This window comes from Rana temporaria, chromosome 8, assembly GCF_905171775.1.
Source record: "Rana temporaria chromosome 8, aRanTem1.1, whole genome shotgun sequence".
Taxonomy (NCBI): Eukaryota; Metazoa; Chordata; class Amphibia; order Anura; family Ranidae; genus Rana; species Rana temporaria.
The window spans coordinates 29,150,008-29,177,909 of NC_053496.1; the positions used below are offsets into that span (position 1 = coordinate 29,150,008).

The 27,902-nt window shown below is 48.2% G+C and overlaps 1 protein-coding gene across 1 annotated transcript in view; it reads left to right on the forward strand.

The window, feature by feature from the left end:
• Positions 1–2,189: 2,189 nt before the first annotated feature.
• Positions 2,190–27,902, forward strand: part of LOC120946769 (dynamin binding protein) — a 217,549-nt gene continuing 191,836 nt past the window's right edge. The window contains exon 1 of the mRNA XM_040361457.1: positions 2,190–2,271. The gene's annotated coding sequence lies outside the window, so the exon portion shown is untranslated. The remainder of the gene's footprint in view (positions 2,272–27,902) is intronic.

Here is a 27,902-nt window from a genome sequence, read left to right on the forward strand (position 1 = left end):
TCGATGACTGACAGGCGTCTCAGCCAATCAGGTTAAACTAGCCAGAATAGGCCAACCTGATTGGCTGACACGCCTGTCAGTCTTATACAAGGAGCGCATCCCTAGTGCGTTCCTTGTATAAGCTTCCGGGACCCGAGGGCTGTACTCGGAAAAGCCTATCAGAGCCGTTGGCTCTGATAGGCACTTCCGTACAGCCAACCAGCTGCCGTTACTCAGATGGCCGGACATGAGCGCCGACCATCTGAATAGAAAAGCGGCAGCGGCAATAATAACATAGATTTGTGCAATGCATGAATCTATGATTATTAGACTCAGTGACAGTGAGAGCCAGAGGGGGCGGCGCTCCAGCGCCCTCTATGGACGAACCGCCACTGTCAGAGGCTGTGGGCATGGTACAGGAGATGTCAGAGGCTGTGGGCATGGTACAGGAGATGTCAGAGGCTGTGGGCATGGTACAGGAGATGTCAGAGGCTGTGGGCATGGTACAGGAGATGTCAGAGGCTGTGGGCATGGTACAGGAGATGTCAGAGGCTGTGGGCATGGTACAGGAGATGTCAGAGGCTGTGGGCATGGTACAGGAGATGTCAGAGGCTGTGGGCATGGTACAGGAGATGACAAATAAATAAAATTGTATATAATATATTAATAAATTAGTAATGAAATAATTAGTCTAATTGTTTAACTAAATAAGCAATAAATTATATGATAATCCTATCAAAACTTATATATAATTATTATCATATTACTCTTTTGTCTTTTATTATAAAAAAAAATAAAAAATTATTTATAATATATTAATAAATTAGTAATGAAATAATTAGTCTAATTGTTTAACTAAATAAACAATAAATGATATAATAATCCTATCAAAACTTGTATATAAATATTATTATATTACTCTTTTGGCTTTTATTATAAAAAAAAAATTGTATATAATATATTAATAAATTAGTAATTAAATAATTAGTCTAATTGTTTAACTAAATAAACAATAAATGATAAAATATCCTATCAAAACTTATATATAATTATTATCATATTACTCGTTTGGCTTTTATTATAAAAAATAAAATAAAATTGTATATAATATATTAATAAATTAGTAATTAAATAATTAGTCTAATTGTTTAACTAAATAAGCAATAAATTATATGATAATCCTATCAAAACTTATATATAATTATTATCATATTCCTTTTTTGGCTTTTATTATATATATATAAAAAAAATTGAATATAATATATTAATAAATTAGTAATTAAATAATTAGTCTAATTGTTTAACTAAATAAACAATAAATGGTAAAATATCCGATCAAAAATTATTTATATAAATATTATCATATTACTCTTTTGGCTTTTATTTTAGTTTTTTTATACAAAATATATTATAAATTATTTTATTACAATTTTAAATTAATAAATAAAATAGGGGGGGGGAGGGGGGTAACTAATCTTTACACCTAAGGTTGTCTTTATTGTGTGCAAAAAAAAAGCAGCAAACAAGGCTCTGGCCGTGAAAGGGTTAATGGTCAGTAGTTTGGAAAGCTCTGAAGCCAGTGGATCGCCACAGACAGCAGCCAGGGAGAAGGCATTTTCAGGAGGAGGTCAGGTCTCTGATAGAAGGAGTCAGGAAGGGGTGTACAGGAATGACCGATCCCTGGAAGGACCCCCGATGGGAAGGTCACCGCCTCCCGGACCACCTACATGTCTGCGGGGAGAGAGAGAGGTGCTGCTCCTGGCACCCCTTGAAGGGGGCGGGGCTGTCCCCTAGATAGACTAACGGAGGGGGCGGGCCAGGCAGTGCAGTGGGCGGGGCCAGCTCAATTCTTTCTAGGCAGCGAGCGTGGAGTAGTGCGGAGTGTGCGGAGTGGGCGGTCCTGGCTGGGGGGGTGCTGTCCAGGCAGTGGGCGGGGCGTGGAGTAAAGTAGGAGGGGGCAGGCTTGAGCTCGCTTTAGGTGGTGGGCGGAGATTAGAGTGGAGGGGGCGGGTCAGGCAGTGGAGTGGGCGGGGTCAGCTCAATTCTTTCTAGGCAGCGAGCGTGGAGTAGTGCGGAGTGGGCGTTCCTGGCTGGGGGTGCTGTCCAGGCAGTGGGCGGGGCGTGGAGTAAAGTAGGAGGGGGCAGGCTTGAGCTCGCTTTAGGTGGTGGGCGGAGATTAGAGTGGAGGGGGCGGGTGCAGTCTCATGACTCTCTCCGGGCGGGGTGGCGGCTGGCTGGACTGACTTTGCTGGAACCTCCGAAGAGAGTGTGTGCAGCCTGGACTGGGGGCAGGTAGGTGATCCCGGGGAGCCTGGACTGGGGGATGGGTGACAGATCCCACTATATACATTATACACACCTCCAGGACTAAGATCAGGGGGAGGGGGGAGAGCTGTCATTGCTGGGGGAGGAGGATTACCGATACATTGTCATCACATCTACTCCATACACTTCCTATAGGTTGTATCATTGATACATTGTTATAAGTTATTATTATTATTAATAAACAGGATTTATATAGCGCCAACAGTTTGCGCAGCGCTTTACATCAGGGTTACATTGTATACACACTGCTATGAGATGTGTGATTGTTACATTGTTAGCAATCTGTATACAGTGCAACTTATAACAATGCATCAATCATGCAACTCATAGCAGTGTGTATACAATGTAACAATCATAAAAAGTTATACCAGTGTATATACAACAGTGTATCACTCATACAAGTCAGCAGTGTGTATTCAATGTAACTTATAAGCTTATTATTATTGATACATTGTATACACACTGCTATGAGTTGTATGATTGATACATTGTTGTAAATTGTACTGTATATACACACTGCTATACATTTATTAGTGATACATTATCAGCTGTACTCCATATACTTGCTATAGGTTGTATTATCCATACATTGTTACAAGTTGCACTGAATATACTGCTAGGAGTTGTATTATTATACATTGTTACATTGTATACACGCTGCTGAGTTTATTATTGGTACATTGTATACACACTGCTGAGTTTATTATTGTTACATTGTATACACGCTGCTATGTGTTTATTGATGGTACAGTCTGCACTCCATATACTTGCTATAGGTTGCATTTATTCATACATTGTTACAAGTTGCACTGTATATATTGCTACGAGTTGTATTATTGGTACATTGTATACACGCTGCTGAGTTTATTATTGGTACATTGTATACACACTGATATAAGTTGTGTGACTGATAACATTGTACACACACTGGGCTAGATTCAGGTAGGGGCGCGCAATGTTACGGCGGCGCAGCGTTTCGTATTTACGCTACGCCGGCGCAACCTACAGGAGCAAGTGCAGTATTCACAAAGCGCTTGCTCCGTAAGTTGCGGCGGCGTAGCGTAAATGGGGCCGGCGTAAGCCCGCGTAATTCAAATTGTGAAGGGGGGGGGGCGTGTTTTATGTTAATGTGTGATGACCCGACGTGATTGACGTTTTTTTACGAACGGCGCATGCGCCGTCCGTGTACATATCCCAGTGTGCATTGCTCCCAAGTACGCCGCAACGGCGTATTGGTTTCGACGTGAGCGTAAATGACGTCCAGCCCTATTCGCGAACGACTTGCGCAAACGACGTAAAAAATAAAAAAAATCGAAGCGGGAACGACGTCCATACTTAACATTGCGTGCGCCTCATAGAAGCAGGAACAACGTTACGCCGAAAAAGCCTTACTCAAACGACGTAAAAAACTACCGCCGGACGCACGTATGTTTTGTGAATCGGGGTAACTAGGTAATTTGCATATTCTACGCCGAAAAAACAACGGAAGCGCCCCTAGCGGCCAGCGTAAGGATGCACACAATTATACGCCGCCGCATTCAAGTTACGTCGGCGGAGGAAGCCTATTTTTTCGACGTATCTGCCTTGGAGGATCGGCGTAAAGATACGCCAGCGCAGATTTGAAATTACGGCGGCGTATCTGGAGATATCTGAATCTAGCCCACTGCTGACTTGTATGATTGTTACATTGTATACACACTGCTATGTGTTTATTGATGGTACATTCTGTACTCCATATACTTGCTATAGGTTGTATTTATTCATACATTGTTACAAGTTGCACTGTATATATTGCTATGAGTTGTATTATTATACTTTTGTTACATTGTATACACTCAGCAGGACATGATGTGGGTGTGATGGGTGATGATGTTTTTATATGAATTGTATCCCCTGGGTTCCCTCATTCACTTCTCCAGATCTGTCATGTGATACAATGTAACACCTGTGCAGAGCCTGGCTTTGTACTGCGCCACTTCTATGGTGCCACACGGCGCTGGCAGTGTCTCTGTGTCATAGATGGAGATTGGTGGTGTCGGTTCTGATCTCTTATAGTGTGTGGTGGGAGGTTTCTATGCTGTAGAGATTGGTGGTGTGTCGGGTTGGATGATATTAGTATAGTGTACACTGTATAGTTAGATTCTGCTAGTTGTATTCTATTAGTATAATTCAGGGGTTGACAAATTTGCTTGGAATCTAGGAGCCAGCTAAAAAAGTTAGGGGCCAAAACCCCCCCCCCCCCCCCTGTCCCGACAAGCTTGCGCGCAGAAGCGAACGCATACGTGAGCAGCGCCCGCATATGTAAACGGTGTTCAAACCACACATGTGAGGTATCGCCGCGATTGGTAGAGCGAGAGCAATAATTCTAGCCCTAGACCTCCTCTAACTCAAAACATGCAACCTGTAGATTTTTTTTAAACGTCGCCTATGAAGATTTTAAAGGGTAAAAGTTTGTCGGCATTCCACGAGCAGACGCAATTTTGAAGCGTGACATGTTGGGTATGAATTTACTCGGCGTAACATTATCTTTCATAATATTAAAAAAAATGGTGATAACTTTACTGTTGTCTTATTTTTTAATTTAAAAAAGTGTAATTTTTTTCCCAAAAAAGTGTGCTTGTAAGACCGCTGCGCAAATACGGCATGACCGAAAGTTTTGCAACGATCGCCATTTTATTCTCTAGGGTGTTAGGATAAAAAATATATATAATGTTTGGGGGTTCTAATTGGAGGGAAGAAGATGGCAGTGAAAATAGTTAAAAATGACATTAGAATTGCTGTTTAACTTGTAATGCTTAACTTGTAATACCAACGGCCACCACCAGATGGCGCCAGCTTACACATCTGGTGGTAATAACTTGTAATACCAATGGCTCACCACCAGATGGCCCCCCTTCCAAGCCAAGTCGCCAGGACCCTATTTCTAGTCGCCATTGCGACCGGGATTTGTCGATCCCTGACGTAATGGATTATTCCTACACTGACCACCAACATAAGGGATTACTCCTACACTGACCACCAATGTATCCTCATGGTGGACCATCCCATTCAGATACATAACAAACCACAACCTAACCCCTGGGGGGGGGGCAAAGGGGGGGGGGCACATCCTGAAAAGCAGAATTGATCTGTTTATGTTCTGCTGAACTTTTTTCTTTTAGGAAGTAAACAGAAGAGTTTTATTTACAAACACTGGGATATTGTTCCTCTGCAGCTTCATCCAGGAAGAATTCATATGTTGGATCCACTCCAGGTTTGCCATGCATGATGGCCAGGAATAACTGAAATACTTCTCCTCTGTGATGGGATTGGTCAGTTGTACCAGGAATAAGGGGGTTGGATGTTCAGCATTTTTCTGATAAGAAGGAATGCCAGGTTATGGCAGCTTCTGCCACATTTTATCTCGTTTCCAACCTTCAATTATTTTCAGTAATATTCTTTAAATAATAAAGAAAGGCAGCCAATAAAAACTATTATAACAAATTATTCGTCCGTGTAGAAGTGTCCTTTTGCGTTGGTGGCCAGTGGAACTTTGGCTCTTGCCTTGGAAGCCAGTGGAACATTTTTGCCTTGGAAGCCAGTGGAAGTTTGGCCCCTTGCCTTGGTGGCCAGTGGAACATTTTTGCCTTGGTGACCAGTGGAACTTTGGCCCCTTGCCTTGGTGGCCAGTGGAACATTTTTGCCTTGGTGGCCAGTGGAACATTTTTGCCTTGGTGACCAGTGGAACTTTGGCCCCTTGCCTTGGTGGCCAGTGGAACATTTTTGCCTTGGTGGCCAGTGGAACTTTTGCCCCTTGCCTTGGTGGCCAGTGGAACATTTTGCCTTGGTGGCCAGTGGAACTTTAGCCCCTTGCCTTGGTGGCCAGTGGAACTTTGGCCCCTTGCCTTGGTGGCCAGTGGAACATTTTTGCTTTGGTGGGCAGTGGAAGTGGTTGTTTGTGTTTGTGTTTGTGTTTGTTTTTTTTTTTTATGTTGGTGGTCAGTAGGAAAAAAGTACCCAGTTCTATTGGTTATCGGTGTAGGAAGGAGATCCATCCACCATTGCCCAAGAAACCCCAGCTGAGAATCACTGCCATAGACTACTGATCCAGGGAATATAGAATAGCCTTAGGTAGGGTTGCCACCTCATCCCTTTAAACCCAAACACATATGAATTACACAGGTTTTGAGGCTATCTTAATGCAGGAAAGGCACCAAGTGAGTTTAATTACCACCTTATTCAGCCACAGAACCTGTGTAATTAATATGTGTTCGGGTTTAAAGGGATGAGGTGGCAACCCTAGCCTTAGGGGACCAGGAAGGAGTTTTATACCCATTTGGAGAAAATTGGCCCATGCGTTTCACACTGGCACTGCTTCATTTTGATTTCAAAGCCATTTGCATTGCTGATTTTATTGCAGCTTGCGACTTCATTTACCAGAAGTCTATGCAAGTCCCAATGAAATCAGTAAAGAAGTAGTGCAGAAACCTTTTACATAATGAGTCGCAGTGATTTAAACGGCTCCAATGGCAGCAATGGGGTGCGACTTGTCATGCAATTTGGGCAAGTCGCGTCTGTGTAAACGGGGGCTAAGGGTTCTCTATATGAAGGTTTTTAATGTATGCATTTTTTCTATTGGCTGAAATCAATAGGCAACACGAAGATTGAATACATTTTCACTGGTGCAGAGGACAGCAGAGTCCTTTTCTATTGCATCATATTCCATTGCAAGTCCAAAACAATAAGATTTATTCTTCATTTTAGTAAGTGGAGCCATGCAGGTCATTCCTTTATGTCCTTCTGGCCAACTATTCGTTCCAGAACCTCGGTTTACTCTACAAATACAACCTGGGATTAAAGAGTCATTAAGTTTGAACTGCAAACAGCTGTTTCGGGCTTGTTGGCTCTCATCAATGCAATGTAAAGAATTCATGACTATGGTGTAGGGCTTGGGGAGCAACAAGAAAGTTCAACCTGACAGGTTATGGTGTTCTGGGAATTTTTCTTGCTCTCCTATTGGCCCACCTTCCCTAACTTGTCCGGTTATACATAATATTTTTTCAGTATTTCCCCTTTCCTCTTTCTCTAGTTCCTGTTCTCCATTATGGTTTATAGCTTGTGAGAGTACTTCTCGTTTCAGTTGTCTAGTACAGAACAACTTGGAACTGTCACTAAGCATGTGCACATTTGACAGTTACTGAAGGTCCTGCTAAGCAGAGTTGGCTTAGCTTGTGACCCCAAACATAGGAGGAGGTAGGAGGACACGTCTAATTTATTTATATATATTCCTGCCCTTTGTAGTAGTCTGCATAATTTATGAAACCTAGGTAGTCAAACATGTTATGACTGACTAAAATGAATGACTTCTTTAGCATCAAAGACTTTGGCCTTCTTTCTTCATTACAGCTGTTTTTATATTGGATGTGGTCCTGGTTAGGGTACCTGCAGACATTGTCCGATGCAGCCCCGGTAGAGGTAACTGCAGACGTTGGCAGATGAGGCCCCAGTTGAGATGCCTGCAGATGTTTCCCCAGTTTAGATACCTGAAGACATTGGCCAATGTGGCCCATTTGAGATTCCTGGAGATGTTGGCTGATGTGGCCCAGTTGAGATTCCTGGAGATGTTGGCTGATGTGGCCCAGTTGAGGTACTCGCAGTCATTGCCCGACGTGGCTCTAGTTGAGGTACCCGCAGTCGTTGCCTGACGTGGCTCCAGTTCAGGTACCCGCAGTCGTTGCCTGACGTGGCTCCAGTTCAGGTACCCGCAGTCGTTGCCCGACGTGGCTCCAGTTGAGGTACCCGCAGTCGTTGCCCGACGTGGCTCCAGTTGAGGTACCCGCAGACGTTGCCCGACGTGGCTCCAGTTGAGGTACCCGCAGACGTTGCCCGACGTGGCTCCAGTTGAGGTACCCGCAGACGTTGCCCGACGTGGCTCCAGTTGAGGTACCCGCAGACGTTGCCCGGTGTAGCTCCAGTTGAGGTACCTTCAGACGTTGCCCGATGTAGCTCCAGTTGAGGAACCTGCAGACCTGGCCTCCACACTCACCAGATCCCTTCCAATGGAGCACCTTTTGGGATGTGGTGGAATGGAGATTCGCATCATGAATGGGCAGCCGACAAATCTGCAGCAATTGTGTGATGTTACAATTGCAAGAAAAAGTATGTGAACCCTTTTGGAATGATATGGAGTTCTGCACAAATTGGTCATAAAATTTGATCTGATCTTCATCCAAGTCACAACAATAGACAATCGCAGTCTGCTTAAACCAATAACGCACAAAGAATTAAATGTTACTGTGTTTTTATTGAACACACCATGTAAACATTCACAGTGCAGGTGGAAAAAGTATGTGAACCCCTAGACTAATGACATCTCCATTGCCTGATGTGAATGATGCCTCTCACAAAAGAGCTCTCAGAAGACCTACGATTAAGTATTGTTGACTTGCATAAAGCTGGAAAGGGTTAATGGGGTTGTAAATGTTTTTTCACCTTAATGCATCCTATGCATTAAGGTGAAAAAACATCCGACGGTACCGCCCCCCGAACCCCCGTTTTACTTGCCTCACCCCTCGAAAGTACCGCACGCGTCCTCGTGATCCTCTTCGGTTCCCAGCCTGGCCGGTGATTGGATAGGCTGGACGGATTGATGGCAGCGCAGCCATTGGCTGGCTCTGCTGTCAATCACATCCAATGACGTGGCGCGCCGGGGGCGGGGCCAAGTGATACAGTCGGCAGCTATGCCCGCCGCTGTATCACGGGAGCGCGCCAGCAAAAGCTTTCCACTATCCGAGCTCGCTCGCATGAAGGTGGAAAGCTTTTGCGAGGAGGAGCCGAGACAGCCGCCGAGGGACCCCAGAAGACCGGATTCGGGGGACACTCTGTGCAAAATGAGCTTCACAGTGGAGGTAAGTAGAACATGTTTGTTTATTTTGCCTTTTAGTGTTCCTTTAAAGTATCTCCAAAAGCCTTGCTGTTCATCAGTCCACGGTAAGACAAATTGTCTATAAATGGAGAAAGTTCAGCACTGAAGTTCACATACTTTTTCTTGCAACTGTATGTCAATCTCTGAGGAATTTTTCCAACACTGTGAAGAATGAAGGCAGTTCTGAACAGGGTTTTTTTTTCCTCAGAGAATAGGTGCAGGAAGTACTTCTGAGTCACCTGTTGTGTCCACTGCCTACCCACCTCCGAGAACCATTCCTTGGCTCCACCTGCTACCCACCTCTGAGCACCATTCCTTGGTTCCACCCCCTACCTACCTCTGAGAACCATTCCTTGGCTCCACCCCCTACCCACCTCGGAGGTGGAACCAAGGGATGGTGCTCGGAGGTGGGCAGTGAGTGGAATCAAAGAATGGTGCTCGGAGGTAGAAAAAAGGAATGGTGCTCAGAGCACCATTCTTTGATTCCATTCCCTGCCCACCTCCGAGCACCATCCCTTGGTTCCACCCCCTAACCACCTCTTAGTGATGGATACAGAACGAAGTATCAATTTGTGGTGCTAAGTAATTCGCAACAATGGAGCTCCCCCAGCAACAGCTAGCAACAATAGACCCCTCCCTACAACTGTTGATGTCTCCCAGCAACGATTGTCTCCCAGTAGCAAATGAGCCCCCCAGCAACAATAGATCCCCCTACCAGTGACAACTGGCCTCCCCAGCATTAATTGAACCTCAACCTGTAAAAATAGATCCCCTCCAGCAACAATAGATCAGCCAGCATTAATAGACCCTCCAGTACACCCCAGCATTCAGAGCTGGAGGTGCCGGAACTGCGTTCCCCCGCGTTCCTGCTGAAAAAAAGCCCTGGTTCTGAGGACAAAAGGATGTCCAACCTGGTACTAGCAAGGTGTACCTAATGAAGTGCCCGGTGAGTGTATATCCTTTGGGGCTATTGTGGAATATATTTCAATAAATCTTTGTTTTTGTGGCTGGAGTTCAGCTCCATTCAGCTTATTTTTGGCTCAGTATATGACACCGTTCTCGTATAATTAAACCATTAGTGGGCCGGTAAAGAGCTGTGGATTATGGCGGACAGATCCCATCTAATGATTGAATTACCGGCCTACACTTTGTGACGTGGCCCTCGTAGCCGTATAATGAAGGGTGACAATGTATTTCATAATCCAGCTAATGAAGCTTGGCTGGCCTCCCTCCAGGGATGGGGAAGGTATTAGTCTCGTGTCTTTCTATCCAGTGTATGAAAATAGAGAGGCACGTGTCTGATCCTCTCTGCGAGATAAGCAGCCTCATTCCAGAAGGGTTGTAGAGAGGTGACAAAAGCATTGCACATCTGCTGCCCCACCGGCTGTATTGTAGGAGCAGCTTGGCCATGATGGGTATAATATATCACATCCGTGTGGCTTACAGGTTCTTAAATGTGAGCGTGCGAAGGTGGGCGCTACCTCTGTGAATTTGTTTTTGCAAACTTCATGCTGATTCGCTGATCCTACCAATAATTCTTCGTGAGTTACTGACCTAGGATGTCAGACTTCACTGGCTGCATACTTGTTTTAGGTCGGTGACTCACCAGGTAGTAAAGCAACAATAGGACGATCACTCCGGAGCATGAACTGTGCATCTCCAGGCCAGCCTTTCGCAGCCTTTTTACCCCAGAGGAATTCTTGAAATGATTTTTATGTTTTAGGGAACCTTACATTGGTGGTCGGTGAGAAGAATTTCCCATTACATTGGTGGTTAGTGAGTATGATGCTCCCTTATATTGGTGGCCAGTGGGAAGAATACCCCCCTTTATATTGGTGGCCAGAATGCCCCCCTTTATATTGGTGGCCAGAATGCCCCCCTTACATTAGCAGCCGGTGGCCAGAATGCCCCCCTTACATTAGCGGCCGGTGGCCAGAATGCCCCCCTTACATTAGTGGCCGGTGGCCAGAATGCCCCCTTACATTAGCGGCCGGTGGCCAGAATGCCCCCCTTACATTAGCGGCCGGTGGCCAGAAAGCCCCCCTTACATTAGCGGCCGGTGGCCAAAAAGCCCCCCTTACATTAGCGGCCGGTGGCCAGAATGCCCCCCTTACATTAGCGGCCGGTGGCCAGAAAGCCCCCCTTACATTAGCGGCCGGTGGCCAGAAAGCCCCCCTTACATTAGCGGCCGGTGGCCAGAAAGCCCCCCTTACATTAGCGGCCGGTGGCCAGAAAGCCCCCCTTACATTAGCGGCCGGTGGCCAGAAAGCCCCCCTTACATTAGCGGCCGGTGGCCAGAAAGCCCCCCTTACATTAGCGGCCGGTGGCCAGAAAGCCCCCCTTACATTAGCGGCCGGTGGCCAGAAAGCCCCCCTTACATTAGCGGCCGGTGGCCAGAAAGCCCCCCTTACATTAGCGGCCGGTGGCCAGAAAGCCCCCCTTACATTAGCGGCCGGTGGCCAGAAAGCCCCCCTTACATTAGCGGCCGGTGGCCAGAAAGCCCCCCTTACATTAGCGGCCGGTGGCCAGAATGCCCCCCTTACATTAGCGGCCGGTGGCCAGAATGCCCCCCTTACATTAGTGGCCAGAATGCCCCCCCTTACATTAGCGGCCGGTGGCCAGAATGCCCCCCTTACATTAGCGGCCGGTGGCCAGAATGCCCCCCTTACATTAGTGGCCAAAATGCCCCCCCTTACATTAGCGGCCAGTGGCCAGAATGCCCCCCTTACATTAGCGGCCAGTGGCCAGGATGCCCCTCTTTATATTGGTGGCCAGAAAGCCCCCCTTACATTAGCAGCCTGTGGGAAGAATGCCCCCCTTTACATTAGCGGCCAGTGGGAAGAATGCCCCCCTTTACATTAGCGGCCAGTGGGAAGAATGCCCCCCCCTTACATTAGCGGCCAGTGGGAAGAATGCCCCCCCCCCCTTTACATTAGCGGCCAATGGGAAGAATGCCCCCCCTTACATTAGCGGCCAGTGGGAAGAATGCCCCCCCCCCTTACATTAGCGGCCAGTGGGAAGAATGCCCCCCCTTACATTAGCGGCCAGTGGGAAGAATGCCCCCCCTTACATTAGCGGCCAGTGGGAAGAATGCCCCCCCCTTACATTAGCGGCCAGTATGAAGAATGCCCCCCCCCCCTTTACATTAGCGGCCAGTGGGAAGAATGCCCCCCCCCCTTACATTAGCGGCCAGTGGGAAGAATGCCCCCCCCTTACATTAGCGGCCAGTGGGAAGAATGCCCCCCCCCTTTACATTAGCGGCCAGTGGGAAGAATGCCCCCCCCCCCCTTTACATTAGCGGCCAGTGGGAAGAATGCCCTCCCTTACATTAGCGGCCAGTGGGAAGAATGCCCCCCCTTACATTAGCGGCCAGTGGGAAGAATGCCCCCCCCCCCTTTACATTAGCGGCCAGTGGGAAGAATGCCCCCCCCCCTTTACATTAGCGGCCAGTGGGAAGAATGCCCTCCCTTACATTAGCGGCCAGTGGGAAGAATGCCCCCCCTTACATTAGCGGCCAGTGGGAAGAATGCCCCCCTTATATGGGATTGGAGGAAGAGTGGATGAACATCTTTCCCTCTAATTATACAGTGCCTTGCATAAGAACGCTGAGCTGTGAGAGAGAGAAAGGGACTGCGCATCCGTGGGGTGAGTTTCCAATGTTTAGTACATCAGAGGGCAATGGAATGAACAGCTGAAAAAACTTTCTTTTACAATAGAGCATTGCATAGGGTGTATTTTTTTTTTTTTGTTAGCAAAAGTCAGTAAAGGTAAATTAACCCTTTTGGCTCAGCAGTGCACGGTAATATTCCAGGCAGTGTGGGACAAATGGTATCGCACAGGAACCCTTATCATGGAAAGTGTTATCAGCAAATTTATTGCTGCCGCCGGGTAATAAACAAACATATTGGAACCGTGCCAATCCATACAGCAAGAGCGAGCCACTGTTCTTTTCCGATGGAATGGCCCTCAATGTTCTAATTCTTTGCTCTCACCTCTCACACGCCACAACTCCCAATATTTGAGATGGGAATGAGGGACACCTATCAGCAAAAGTATGCAGGCATAGGACACACCCATTGCCACGCCCCCTTAAAGGAGAATTGTACAAAAAATCAAGTTTGGTTGAACCCACAAGTGCTTTTTTTTATCACCACTATTCCTTTATTAGGGTTGTCCCGATACCACTTTTTTAGGACTGAGTACAAGTACCGATACTTTTTTTCAAGTACTCGCCGATACCGAATACCGATACTTTTTTTTTAAATGTGTCCCCCCACAAATGCAGCCATGTCCCTCCCACAAATGCAGCCATGTCCCCCCCACAAATGCAGCCGTGTCCCCCCCACAAATGCAGCCGTGTCCCCCCCACAAATGCAGCCGTGTCCCCCCCACAAATGCAGCCGTGTCCCCCCCACAAATGCAGCCGTGTCCCCCCCACAAATGCAGCCGTGTCCCCCCCACAAATGCAGCCGTGTCCCCCCCACAAATGCAGCCGTGTCCCCCCCACAAATGCAGCCGTGTCCCCCCCACAAATGCAGCCGTGTCCCCCCCACAAATGCAGCCGTGTCCCCCCCACAAATGCAGCCGTGTCCCCCCCACAAATGCAGCCGTGTCCCCCCCACAAATGCAGCCGTGTCCCCCCCCCCCCACAAATGCAGCCGTGTCCCCCCCCCCCCCACAAATGCAGCCATGTCCCCCCCCCCACAAATGCAGCCATGTCCCCCCCCCACAAATGCAGCCATGTCCCCCCCCACAAATGCAGCCATGTCCCCCCCCCACAAATGCAGCCATGTCCCCCCCATATATGCAGCCATGTCCCCCCCATATATGCAGCCATGTCCCCCCCCCATATGCAGCCATGTCCCCCCCCCCCATATGCAGCCATGTCCCCCCCCCCATATGCAGCCATGTCTCCCCCCCCCCCCATATGCAGCCATGTCTCCCCCCCCCCCATATGCAGCCATGTCTCCCCCCCCCCCCCATATGCAGCCATGTCTCCCCCCCCCCCATATGCAGCCATGTCTCCCCCCCCCCCCCCCATATGCAGCCATGTCTCCCCCCATGCAAGTATTCTATTTCGGTATCGGGGGTATTTGCGGGAGTACAAGTAATCCCGCAAATACTCGGAATCGGTACCGATACTAGTATCGGGACAACCCTACTTTATATTGGCTTCTGGAATTTACAAATGCAGCAATTTAAAAATCAGATGAAAGGTTCAGCGCTGGAAAAAACTTTTTGATAGATAAAAAGTGCATTTTATATACATCTGTATAGATCAGATCAAAATGAGGGACAAATGAGGAGGAATGAGGGACAGAGGGACACTTCTCCAAATCAGGGACAGTCCCTCGAAATCAGGGACAGTTGGGAGCTATGTCTACCCCTACCACCACCCACGTTTGTCCCACGTTTTGATACAAGAGTGTCAGGGTTGCTCAGAATGGCATAGGAATGTCTGTGATAATATAATGTGATTGAGGATGACTTTTGCCAGTTCACACAAATTGGCGGTCTTTCATCCAGTCCCGGCTTGTCTCATTCTATTAGCCTCAGTCCCATTTCTAGTGCTGATAGCATCAGTAGGTCCTCGGATAGAGATTAGCACGCTCTGTGCTGTTGGTTTAATGGCCATGTGTTGTCATTCAGTCAATGGTTTGTTAGTGCTGCTAGAAAGTTCCAGTGTGCACTACCAGTCCAAGGTAGAACTATCACGTCATAAGTGCCCTATGTACATGATGCCTTGCGTCTGTGTCCTTGACCCGGGTCACTGAACATAATAAAGTCGAAGGGTCAGCATGACAGCCAAGCACCTAGCATTTTCAGAATGAGGTTAGTAGTGGTATTCCAATTACCATCACACATATGTATATAGAATGTTCTGAATCCACTACTCGAGGTTTGATGCTAGTGGTAGCCAGGTAACTAGCATTTTCAGGCAGAGGGTCAGCCTCTGTATTTTCTACTATTGGCTCTGCATTGTACGCAGTAGAGTGCAACGCGGCGGGGAATGCATTCCAGAGACGGTTTCAGGGGACTGGTTGCACAGATTGAGGAAGGCTGTGAGAGGCAAAAATAGGAAAGGTAACACACCTTATCACTGCACCCATAGAAAGAATAAGCAGTTAAATCTGAACTCCAGGAAGAATAAAAATGACCCCTTGCTTGTCTCTGTCTAGAACACGTGTCAAAACTCTGCGTGCTGTATGTAGCGCACTCCTGCGCGCTGTACGTAGCGCAACGCTGTACTCTGCACTCTGTACGTAGCGCACCGCTGTACTCTGCACTCTGTACGTAGCGCACCTCTGTACTCTGCACTCTGTACGTAGCGCACCTCTGCACTCTGCACTCTGTACGTAGCGCACCTCTGCACTCTGTACGTAGCGCACCTCTGCACTCTGTACGTAGCGCACCTCTGCACTCTGTACGTAGCGCACCTCTGCACTCTGTACGTAGCGCACCTCTGCACTCTGTACGTAGCGCACCTCTGTACTCTGCACTCTGCACGTAGCGCACCTCTGTACTCTGCACTCTGTACGTAGCGCACCTCTGCACTCTGTACGTAGCGCACCTCTGCACTCTGCACGTAGCGCACCTCTGCACTCTGTACGTAGCGCACCTCTGCACTCTGTACGTAGCGCACCTCTGCACTCTGTACGTAGCGCACCTCTGCACTCTGTACGTAGCGCACCTCTGCACTCTGTACGTAGCGCACCTCTGCACTCTGTACGTAGCGCACCTCTGCACTCTGTACGTAGCGCACCTCTGCACTCTGTACGTAGCGCACCTCTGCACTCTGTACGTAGCGCACCTCTGCACTCTGTACGTAGCGCACCTCTGCACTCTGTACGTAGCGCACCTCTGCACTCTGTACGTAGCGCACCTCTGCACTCTGTACGTAGCGCACCTCTGCACTCTGCACTCTGCACGTAGCGCACCTCTGTACTCTGCACTCTGCACGTAGCGCACCTCTGTACTCTGCACTCTGCACGTAGCGCACCTCTGTACTTTGCACTCTGTACGTAGCGCACCTCTGTACTCTGCACGTAGCGCACCTCTGTACTCTGCACTCTGCACGTAGCGCACCTCTGTACTCTGCACTCTGCACGTAGCGCACCTCTGTACTCTGCACTCTGCACGTAGCGCACCTCTGCACTCTGCACGTAGCGCACCTCTGCACTCTGCACTCTGCACGTAGCGCACCTCTGCACTCTGCACGTAGCGCACCTCTGTACTCTGCATTCTGCACGTAGCGCACCTCTGTACTCTGCATTCTGCACGTAGCGCACCTCTGTACTCTGCACTCTGCACGTAGCGCACCTCTGTACTCTGCACTCTGCACGTAGCGCACCTCTGTACTCTGCACGTAGCGCACCTCTGTACTCTGCACTCTGCACGTAGCACACCTCTGCACGTAGCGCACCTCTGCACTCTGCACGTAGCGCACCTCTGCACTCTGCACGTAGCGCACCTCTGCACTCTGCACGTAGCGCACCTCTGCACTCTGCACGTAGCGCACCTCTGCACTCTGCACGTAGCGCACCTCTGTACTCTGCACTCTGCACGTAGCGCACCTCTGCACTCTGCACGTAGCGCACCTCTGCACTCTGCACGTAGCGCACCTCTGCACGTAGCGCACCTCTGCACTCTGCACGTAGCGCACCTCTGTACTCTGCACTCTGCACGTAGCGCACCTCTGTACTCTGCACAATATATGTAAATGCAGACCCCAATTGTGGATTTACTAAAACTGGTGCACTCAGAATCTGGTGCAGTTGTGCATGGTAGCCAAGTGGCTTCTAACTTCAGCTTGTTCAATTAATCTTTGGCAATAAACCTGGAAGCTGGTTTCTAGATTTTGCACTCCCTAATTTTAGTGAATAAACCCCCCAGGAGTCCATATATAAACCAGTCTTCTTCTGGGGCAGATCCCCACTTGTGCTCTTCTATGCACCAGTCTTCTTCTGGGGCGGATCCCCACTTGTGCTCTTCTATGCACCTAGTGCCGCTCAAGGCGTTCACCTTACAAACAATCCCCCTAATTTGTAGGCCTGTAAGTGCGTCATCGGGGTTTAAGCTGTATCCATCCACCTCCACATGCAGTTGTTAAAGCACAAAGAATATGCCCAATCTGCTCCACGGGTAACAAGAGCGGGAAAAAAATAAGGAAGACATCCTAGTGCTCACCGTATATGTTTAATAGAATCACCTCTTTACAGTTTAACACTCTCATGTAAGAACAATTCATAACGACATCAATATTACGTGGCTTCGCCGCAAGTAAAACACATTTTACATTACTTAGCCTGATCGAATGAGACACCAGTATCACTCTGCAGAGATCACTGGTTTCAGGTTCTCAGCGTGGTGACATCATCTGGTAAGCTCCACTTACGCGTTGCGTTTCCCACGGAAATTCATCACAAGTTAAATTGTGCATGGCCGGCATTCGAGATGATTATTTGTATTATTTGTATCCTCCTGGTGGTGCTATAAATAAAAAAAAAAAAAAATATATATATATATATATATATATATATAACATTTATAAGTTGAGAACATCCAGTGGCACTCCCTCTTCAGAACTTTTATCTGGACATAAGATATGTTATTGGATGACCTTAAAGCTGAATTGACCCTGAAAGAAAAATAAAAAAATATTCATGGGTAGCATTTCGTCGTAAGTCCTAATCTGGGCCGTCGTATCTATGCGACTGATTCTTAGAATCAGTTACGCATAGATATCCATTAGGTCCGACAGGCGTAAGGCTCTTACGCTGTTGGATCTTAAATGCAATTTTTTTTTGCCGCTAGGTGTCGCCTCCGTCGTTTTCCCTGTCGAGTATGCAAATTAGCAAAGTACGCAAATTCCCGAACATACGCGCGGTCGACGCAGTGAAGTTACGACGTTTACTTTAGATTTGCGACGCGTAAATTTGCCCCTGCTATGAGGGGCAACCAATGTTAAGTATGGCCGTCGTTCCCGCGTTGAATTTTAAAAATTTACGTTGTTTGCGTAAGTCGTCCGTGAATGGGGCTGGACGCCATTTACGTTCACGTCGAAACCAATGACGTCCTTGCGACGTCATTTAGCGCAATGCACGTCGGGAAATTTTAGGGACGGCGCATGCGCATTACGTTCGGCGCAGGAACGCGCTTAATTTAAATGCTATACGCCCCCTACCCGCCTAATTTGAATTAGGCGGGCTTGCGCCGGGTGATTTACGCTACGCTGCCGCAACTTTACAGGCAAGTGCTTTGCCTGTAAAACTTGCGGCGTAACCTAAATGACATAAGTTACGCCGCCGCAGTTTTACACCCATCTACGAGAATCTGGGCCATGGTCTGTAATGGTTTTTGTTTTACTTTTGGTATTCATTTTTGTATCACTTCTACGCAGTGTATTTATTTTTTTTCTTATAAGGATCATGTAATAGCCGTCCGTAGTTGTCCATTAACAGTAGTTTATTTTTGGTCTTGATCACTTTAAATCGTCTGTGTGCTCTGGAGGGATGATGATATGTTGTATTATCTCTGTACATTGGGGTTATTCACTAAAGGCAAATCCACTTTGCTCTACAAGTGCGCTTGGAAGTGCAGTCGCTTTAGGTCTGAGGGGCACATGCAAGGAAAATCAGTTTTTCAGCATGCGCATGATTGGATGATAAAATCAGCAGAGCTTCCCCTCATTTCAGATCTTCCTCTCAGATTTATAGCGACTGCCCTTGCCGTGAAAAGTGGATTTGCCTTTAGCAAATAACTCCCACTGTGTCTGTAATCTGTTGACAGCTGAGTTCACGGCCAGTAACGGGTGCGCAGTCTTACCGAGAGCTATTCCTGGAAGGACATTTATATACAGCACTCCAGAAATAAACATCCACCTCCGTGACATTTTCGTTTACAATACAGCGGAATGGCGGTGATTGAAGCGGTGGTTACGGTCTTGCTGCTGCTTTTTACATATCGGCCCCTAAGAGCACCAGGTGATCACTAAGCTGATGAAACCAATGGGGTGGATTTACCAAAGACAGACTGTGCACTTTGCAAGTGCAGTTCTACTAATTTTCCTTAGGAACTGTGAATGTGTAAAGAATACCCAATCTGGCGCAAGGAAAATAAATAAAACTGCCTTTTTGCTTGCTCGTGATTGGATGGAAATCAGCAGAGCTTTACCACCTTTACTAAGCTCTGTGGAAAGTGAGTGCAACAGGACTTTAAAAGTACACAGACTATTTCCCTTCCACCCCAATGAGTCCCTATGATGTAAACGACAAAAGTCGCAAGTAGCGCCCGTTAATATTCCATAATCGCATAAAATGACTTATTTGATTTGCACGTTCATGACGTCCCAGTACCTACAGGAAATGACTGAAAATCGGGGTTCAATGGGAACCAGTGTTGCCAACCTACCAGATTGAAATTTACTGGCACGACACCCGAAATTTACCGGCGCAGCCACAATCGCCCCCTGCCTCCAATCTCCATGCGCAGTTCCAAGCCGAACCGATCTCGGCTATTTTTACTTGCACATTCCCGCAACCACGGACATTTACGAACGGGGGGGGGGGGGGGGGAGTGCCCATTTTTACGAACTGTCTGTAAAAATACGAATGGTTGGCAACACTGATGGGAACTACAAGGACTAATTGCTCATGTCTAGGGGATTGCAGAAGAGGCCAATTCACTTACCTTAAACCCTGCTCTTGCCGGCTCAATCACTCTCCTCCTTCACTCGAAACTCGGCTTCATCATATACAATAAGGGGACATTTAAGCTGGATACACACTATACAATTTTCTTTAGATTTTGTTCCTTTTTAGATTTACCTAAACCACAAAATGAGGTAAAAATTAGGTCTTTTTGCCACCTAGCAACGCCCCTGCGGGCGCCCTTATGCTGGCCCCGACCCTGGTTCTGGTTGCAGCACTGGAGGGAGCCTGCTGGAGCAAGGAATAAGGTAAGTATTTTCTCCTTAACCCTCCACCCCTAGACATAATGAGGAATGAACCCTGGGAGTGCGTGGGTCCCCATTGCAAGGGTGGATTTTTTGGGGAATTATTTAGAGGGATCCACTTTGGGTGGAATTGATCTCCCAGCTACTACATGTCACTTGTGTATCTCCCACACCAAAGGAAATCTCATGTCTTCCTGGTGGTGAATCAATCACTGTCATTAGACCTTTACTCAAACAGAAAAACCTTTCTTCTTCTGGGTTCCCTGAGGCAGTGGTGACCTACCCGAGCCGCGCAGGTGCACCCTGGAAGGCCACGTCTCCAGTGCCTCCAGGGAAACCTTGCCTGACTTTTGTGCATGTATCGTACAAGAGCAGGGCAGCCTGTTGAACAATAATAACAAATATGGCAGATGCGCCGTATGAAAGCTGGCAAAGCGGCCTAGAAGACGTGGGGGTAGCTTGTCGTTCAATAACAAGCTTCCCTAATCGCATTCTAAGCATTGATCGGGCAACTTTTCCTTGATGCTCTGGTGGTGATATAGCCCTGGCTGCATTGGTCCACCTTGAGAAGGCCACATCGCCATTACATCCAGGGAAACCTTTCTGAATCTTATGTATGTAACATATGAGATCAGGGTGGTTTGCTATTGAGCAATAACATGCTGCTCTAGATCAAGTATGTTGCATGGTCCATATGTAATGTAATATATTGTTCAATACCAAGCCTCCCGGGTCTTGTACAAATGTGAAAGATCAGCTGAGCAAGGAGCACCTGTGCAGCCAGGGCTATATCACCAGTCCAGTGGCGATGCGTCCATACAGGCACCGCCCCCTCTTTCACCAATGGATAGATTCATGCAATGCATGAATCTCTCTATGGCCACCGCTGCCACCCTCTATTAAGGTGCTCGGTTCTGTTGCCCATCGCCTGATTGGCTGAAACGACAGGCGCTGTGATTGGACACCTATCGGGCGTCCAATCATAGCAGAGGATGGGAAGAGAGGATGGGAGAAGACTTGGAGGAGCATGGAGCAGACTGCCCGCTGCCCCACCGAGACAGGGTAAGTGCCAGGCAGGGGGGCACAGTGGCAGGAATTGATGAGCACAGTGGCTGAGTTTGATGGCACAGTGAGGCTGCAATTGATGATTTTTTTTTTTTTAGAATTTTTCATTTGTTTGCGCCCCCCCCAAAAAATTCTGGCTCAGTGGATGAAGGAGTGAGTGATGCAATCAGATAAGTTATCCTTAATCAGACAGATGATCTTTTGGTGGTGGTGATGGCGTGATCTTATGGTAATGGTGATGGCGTGATCTTATGGTAATGGCGATCTTATGGTGATGGCGTGATCTTATGGTAATGGTCAGTGGCGGCCCGTCCATAGGGGGCGCCCGGGTGCCGCCCCCCCCCCCCTCCTGTAGTCACAAAAAAACGGGCCCTTTAAGAATTTTTTTATTTTGCTTAAAATGTCATTTTTACTTTTTACTAACTACAGTCATGGCGGCCGTCTATAGAGGGCGCTGCAGCGCCACCCTCTCTCGCAGGGGGTTGGTTGCCAGCTGCCTGGTCTATTCAGATAGCCGGACATTGGGCGCCGGTTATCTGAATAACGGCAGCTGGTTGGCTGTGCGGAAGTGCCTATCAGAGCCAGCGGCTCTGATAGGCTTTCCGAGTACAGCCCCTCGGCTCCCCGGATGTCTTATCCTCGAACGTAGGGGGGCTGCTACCCTTGGATAAGACTGACGGCCGTCTCAGCCAATCAGGTTCACCGATTATCGGTAACCTGATTGGCTGAAGCGTCATCGAGGGTGAGAGAGGACATCGAGGGACAAGGAAGCAGAAAGGTAAGTGCATTTTACAGGGCACAGCGGCGACAATGGGCACAGTGGTGACAAAGGGCACAGTTGATCATATACCCCTTATTCTCCTCTTCTCAAGAGAGAATAAATCCAGTTCCTCTAATCTTTACTCATAGCTGAGCTCCTCCATTCCTCTTATCAGTTTGGTTGCCCTTCTCTGCACTTTCTCCAGTTCCCTGATATCCTTTTTGAGAACTGGAGCCCAAAACTGAACTGCATATTCCAGATGAGGTCTTACTAATGATTTGTACAGGGGGGCAAAATGATATCTCTCTCTGGAGTCCATATCTCTCTTAAAGCAGGGGGTTCCGCGGGTTTTCGTTTTTTTTTTTACCTTGTGAAGGTAATCGCTCATGTGTCCCAGTCTCTTAGCCCGCTGCATTCTAAATCGCGATAAAAGAATATGTTTTAAAATTCCAAGATGGACGTTTCCATCTTTACTGTGGGCACTTTGAAGCCCAGCTCCTTTTCCTTCCGGGATGCGGCGAATGCTGAAGTCCCAGCATTCACCACTCTCAGGGCAGGCCTTAGGTGTTCAGGTGCCCTGTGCGAGCTAATCCTGTGGCGCCCAGGGCCGGATTCCCCACAAGGCCACCGAGGCCAGGCCTCAGGGCGGCAGTGGGTACAGGGGCGGCACGGAGAAAAGAAAAGGAAACACAGCTCTATTCTGCCAGGCAGATCGGAGGAGCCGCCATCAGTGAGACCTGTCTTCACTCCCGGGCTCCGTCTTCCTTATTGCGATTTCTCCTCCCACCCGATGGATGGCAGGTAAGGGGAGGTGGGTAAGTTACAAGGGAGCAGTGAGAGAGGGGAGGGGAGGGAGGATCCCCCTCTGATCGCTGGCTCTGTCCGGTCACCATGACAACCGCTCCCAGCCACATGAACTCTCCTGTGCGTGTGCATGTCTACCCATATCCTGGCAACAGGCATCAACTTCCGCTCAGAGCATGGGGGGCAGCGGAGCGCTCCAGGTACCGTGGGATCAGGGTGATGACATGTACCGGGGGTGTCAGGCTGTCTGTAATGTCAGTGTCGGTTTGGGGGTTTCCTTGTGATTCTGGGGGTTCAGTGACCCAGTATGGAGATGACACCCCTCCATCCCTGTCATCAGTGATTGTATAATACTCCCCCCACATAGGAGATATAAGGGGAGGGGGGTCCTCCTGGAAATGCTCATCACCTGGCTGTGTCCATTCATTTTAATGAGCAGAATTCAGACACCACCCCTCCCCCCATGTATTGGGGTGTTAGTTTGGGGGGGGGCGGGGTCTGCCCTGTAAGGTGTGAGATATCTGTATTTGTGCCTCTGCCCAGGACATGTCTGCTCACTACAGCTTGCTAAGGCGTTTTTTTTATCAATGAGATATGGGGATAGTTTAATGCTCACTACTCACAATCTGATTGTACAATCTGCTTAAAGCCCAAAGCATTTATTATATTGCAGCTATATCATGTGATGATTACATTAGTTCTAATTTTTTTGGGGATTTCTTTCTTTTCACCTGTCGGGTTGGGGGACTTTTAGTTGGGGCGGCATTGAAGGACCCGGCCTTGGGGCGGCAAAGGGAGTAAATCCCGGCCTGGTGGCGCCCCTCCCCACCCATCTTCACCCCTCGCCCCCTGGTCACCTAAACATACACAAAGAGGAAAAAAATATTTGTAACAAATAATTTGTTTTAATAACAGTTAATTGCATGTGCAAACAATTACAATAATAAATAACTTAACCCCTTCCCTGCCAATGGCATTATTACTGTAACAGTGCATATTTTAAGCACCGATTACCGTAGTAATGTCACTGGTACCCCCCAAAAGTGTCAGGGGTCCGATCTGTCCGCCGCAATGTCGCAGTCCCGCAAAAAATCGCAGATCGCCACCATTACTAGTAAAAAAACAATAAAAATGACATAAATCTTTCCCGTAGTTTGTAGGCACAATAACTTTTGCGCAAACCAATCAAAATACGCTTATTGCGATTTTTTTTTTTTTTTAACCAAAAATATGTATCAAAACATTGATCACTGCAAACAGGAGGGGAACAGGAGGGATGAAGATGACAGGGGGGTGACGGGGGTGGAGTGGTAGAGGGATGACGTTGGAGGGGTGGTAGGAAGCTGGCAGTGGGGTAGGAAGCTGACGCCGGCCCTGCTGCGACCCACATTCTGCGAGCTGTGATGGTTACAAGGTGCCCCTGTTGCCCATGGCGCCCTGTGCGGCCGCACAGCTTGCACACCCCAAAGGCCGGCCCTGACTGCTCTATCCCGCGCATGTGCAGTGTTGACGGCGAGCGTCGCCGTCAACACTGCACTGTTGCCATCACAACGGCCGGTGTAGGTCACGCTCCCCGTTGTGAACACATACACCTTATCTATCAGCTCTCGCTCAGAACGTGAAATGAGCAGCTGATAGGAAGGTTAGTCACGTGACCCGCGAGATATCGCGGGATTTCAACACAGCGCGTCTCCTGGGATTCTCAGGACTCGCTCCCAGGAGACATAGTGCTGATCGGGGAATTTTGGAAACCACAGCTCACAAAAGGCCCTAGTACTTTGGTAAGGAGGCCGATTTAAAAATAAAAACAAAAAACTAATACATAGCGAACAATGGCTGCTGGTTTTAGACAGCCAAACTTTTAATTTAGGGTGAACCTCCGCTTTAATACAAGAAAGGACTTTGCTTGCTTTGGAAACCACAGCTTGGCATTGCATGCCATTTATTGAGCTTATGATCAACTAAAACCCCCAGATCCTTCTCCACTACAGATCCCCCCAGTTGTACTCCCCCTAGTATGTATGATGCATGCATATTCTTAGCCCCCAAGTGCATAACTACATTTATCAACATTAAACCTCATCTGCCACTTAGTCGCCCAATTAGACAGAGCATTGAGGTCGGCTTGTAAATTGGAGACATCCTGTAAGGACGTTATTCCACTGCATAGCTTGGTGTCATCTGCAAAGACAGAAATGTTACTTTTGATCTCCGACCCAATATCATTTATAAAGATACTGCTATGCTGTGAATAGCCAGCAGTTTGATCTCTGCTGTTCTGTTCTATAACACACAGCTGTGATGCTGTATACGGTCTGATGGGTTTGGTGTGGAGGAACATGCATGGCCTTTACAGACCCCTGACCTCAACCCTACTGAACACCTTTTGGATGGGTTAAAATGTTGACTGCTAACCAGACCTCAGCATGAGTACCTGACCTCACAAATAGGCACATATCCCACAGACACACCAAAACCTTGGAAACCTTCCCAGAAGAGTGAGGATGTTAAAGCCACAAGAAAGGGGGGGGTACGGGGGCAGCTGCATATTGATATTCATGGTTTTTAGACGGGATATCCAACAAGCTCCTACTGGTGTGATGACCAGGTATCTACAAACTTTTCTCCATGTAGTTGAGCCATGGGCGTCCGCTGAAATTTTTTCAGAGGGGGGCGCTTCGGCAGCGATGATACAGTCGCATTTAACCCTTTCTTAAAACGCTAACGGGGGTTAAAAGCGGCCCGCTAGTGGCCGAATAGCGCAGCTAAAACGATGGTAAAGCGCCACTTTTTAGTGGCGCTTTACCGATAACGCGGTCAGCTGGCAGTGTGAAATGGCTCTTGAGATAATTCAGCTTCGCTCCATGCCCATATAAATATAGCCTAGAGCAGGGATATGCAATTAGTGGACCTCCAGCTGTTGCAAAACTACAAGTCCCATCATGCCTTTGCCACTGGGTGTCATGCTTGTGGCTGTCAGAGTCTTGCTATGCCTCATGGGACTTATAGTTCTGCAACAGCTGGAGGTCCGCCAATTGCATATCCCTGGCCTAGAGAATGTACAGACCCCTCCATTCAGCACAGATGGACCCCCCTTCTGCACAGACCCCCCATTCCACACAGGCCCCTCCATTCAGCACAGACCTCCCTTCAGCACAGACGGACCCCCCCCTCCCCCCATCCTATTCAGTACCTCAGATCAGCCATCCGCGCAGCACAGGCACAGCAGGTTTCCTCCCCCTGTGTACACATAAACACAGAAGAGGGAGGCGGCTTCACTCTGCTCGCTGTGCCTGTGTGACATCCGGGCCAAGACCGCTCAGACAGCCCGCGGCCGCTAGACTCTTCAACACCACCTTGATTTTCCAGGGGGGGTCAATTGCCCCCCCTTGCCCTATGGAGCGGACGCCCATGAGTTGAGATAGAGGTGGGACACCCTATTTCACAGGTAACGCTCCATATTCCCATCACACACGTTCCTGGATACGCTCAAAGATTTGGGTGCTGCAGCAAGGGGCCAACTGGAAACTGGTTTGAAAAGTCACAATGGAGATATTTGCCAGCACACCATGGACCAACAAGGCAGCATTCTTTTATTGCATGATCACATCACTGAGAAGTGCAACGTTTCGGAGTAACGCAGGACCCCTTCGCCAGGCATGCCGGCTTTTTGTAAGCTGCGGTGGCTTATTTTCGGGCATTAGCTCGGCAGCTCAGACTGCCCCCTTTTCCCTGCATTGCATTCCGGACTGCTTGCTGCATCCCTTTTCATTCTGGGACACTGTATTGTCCCGGAATGTAGGGACCTGGGACAGATCTGCAAAATGCGGGACTGTCCCGGGCAATCCGGGACACGTGGTCACCCTACAGACCAGTCACCTTGCACAAGGAGAGGAGGAGTTCCATGCTGGATTAGTACACATGGCTCTTGTATTTAGGTAATGTTTTCTTAGCCTGGATTTCAGCTCTGATTTAAAAAATTGATAAACAGATACCTAGATTCAAAGACCGCGCCGCAACTTTAAGGCGGCGTAGCGTATCGTATTTACGCTACGCCGCCTTAAGTCAGAGAGGCAAGTAATGTATTCACAAAGTACTTGCCTCCCAACTTACGGCGGCGTAGCGTAAATGCGGCCGGCGTAAGCGCGCCTAATTCAAATGAGGATGGGGGGGTGTGTTTTTATGTTGATTACTCGTGACCTGACGTGATTGACGTTTTTGACGTGCGCCGTCCGTGTACATATCCCAGTGTGCATTGCTCAAAAGTACGCCGCAAGGACATATTGGTTTCGGCGTGAACGTAAATTACGTCCAGCCCCATTCACGGACGACTTGCGCAAACGACGTAAAATTTTCAAATTTCGACGCGGGAACGACGGCCATACTTAACATTGACTACGCCTCCTAGGGGCAGCTTTATCTTTACGTGGCGTATCTCTTACGGAAACGGCGTATCTTTACTGCGACGGGCAAGCGTACGTTCGTGAATCGGCGTATCTAGTCATTTACATATTCTACGCCGAACTCAACGGAAGCGCCACCTAGCGGCCAGCCTAAAAATTACACTTTAAGATACGACGGCATCTCCTACGCCGCTCGTATCTTAGCCTAATTTAAGCGTATATGGTTTCCAGAATATGCTTAAATTAACGCCGGCGTAGATTCAGAGTTACGATGGCGTATCTATTGATACGCCGGCGTAACTCGCTCTGAATCTACCTATGAGTTTTCAGTAATCACTGGGATTGCAGAGCAGGACAATGTGCCAGTGGTGTTGGAAAAGCTTTCTATGACATGCAGCTGATGACAATAGGGAACAGCATAGAAGGAAATACATGAGTGCTGCATCAGGTCACATCTGCATAGAAGGTAGAAGACTCGGCGGGTTCTGGGAGGACTGCAGCTTTGTATCGGGGAATCTCCAGCTGAGGATGAGTCATACTTGGTGTCCTGACTTCTTCCTCCAACATCTGTTCCATCACAAGCATCTCCTTCTGTTATTTCTATGAATCCTGGACGTCTTCCTAGAATACACAGTAAGGCCCCATCCACGCTGGGCGTCCACCCCCGGAGATTGAGACGCAGGAGGTATGGAGAAGACTGCAAGGACA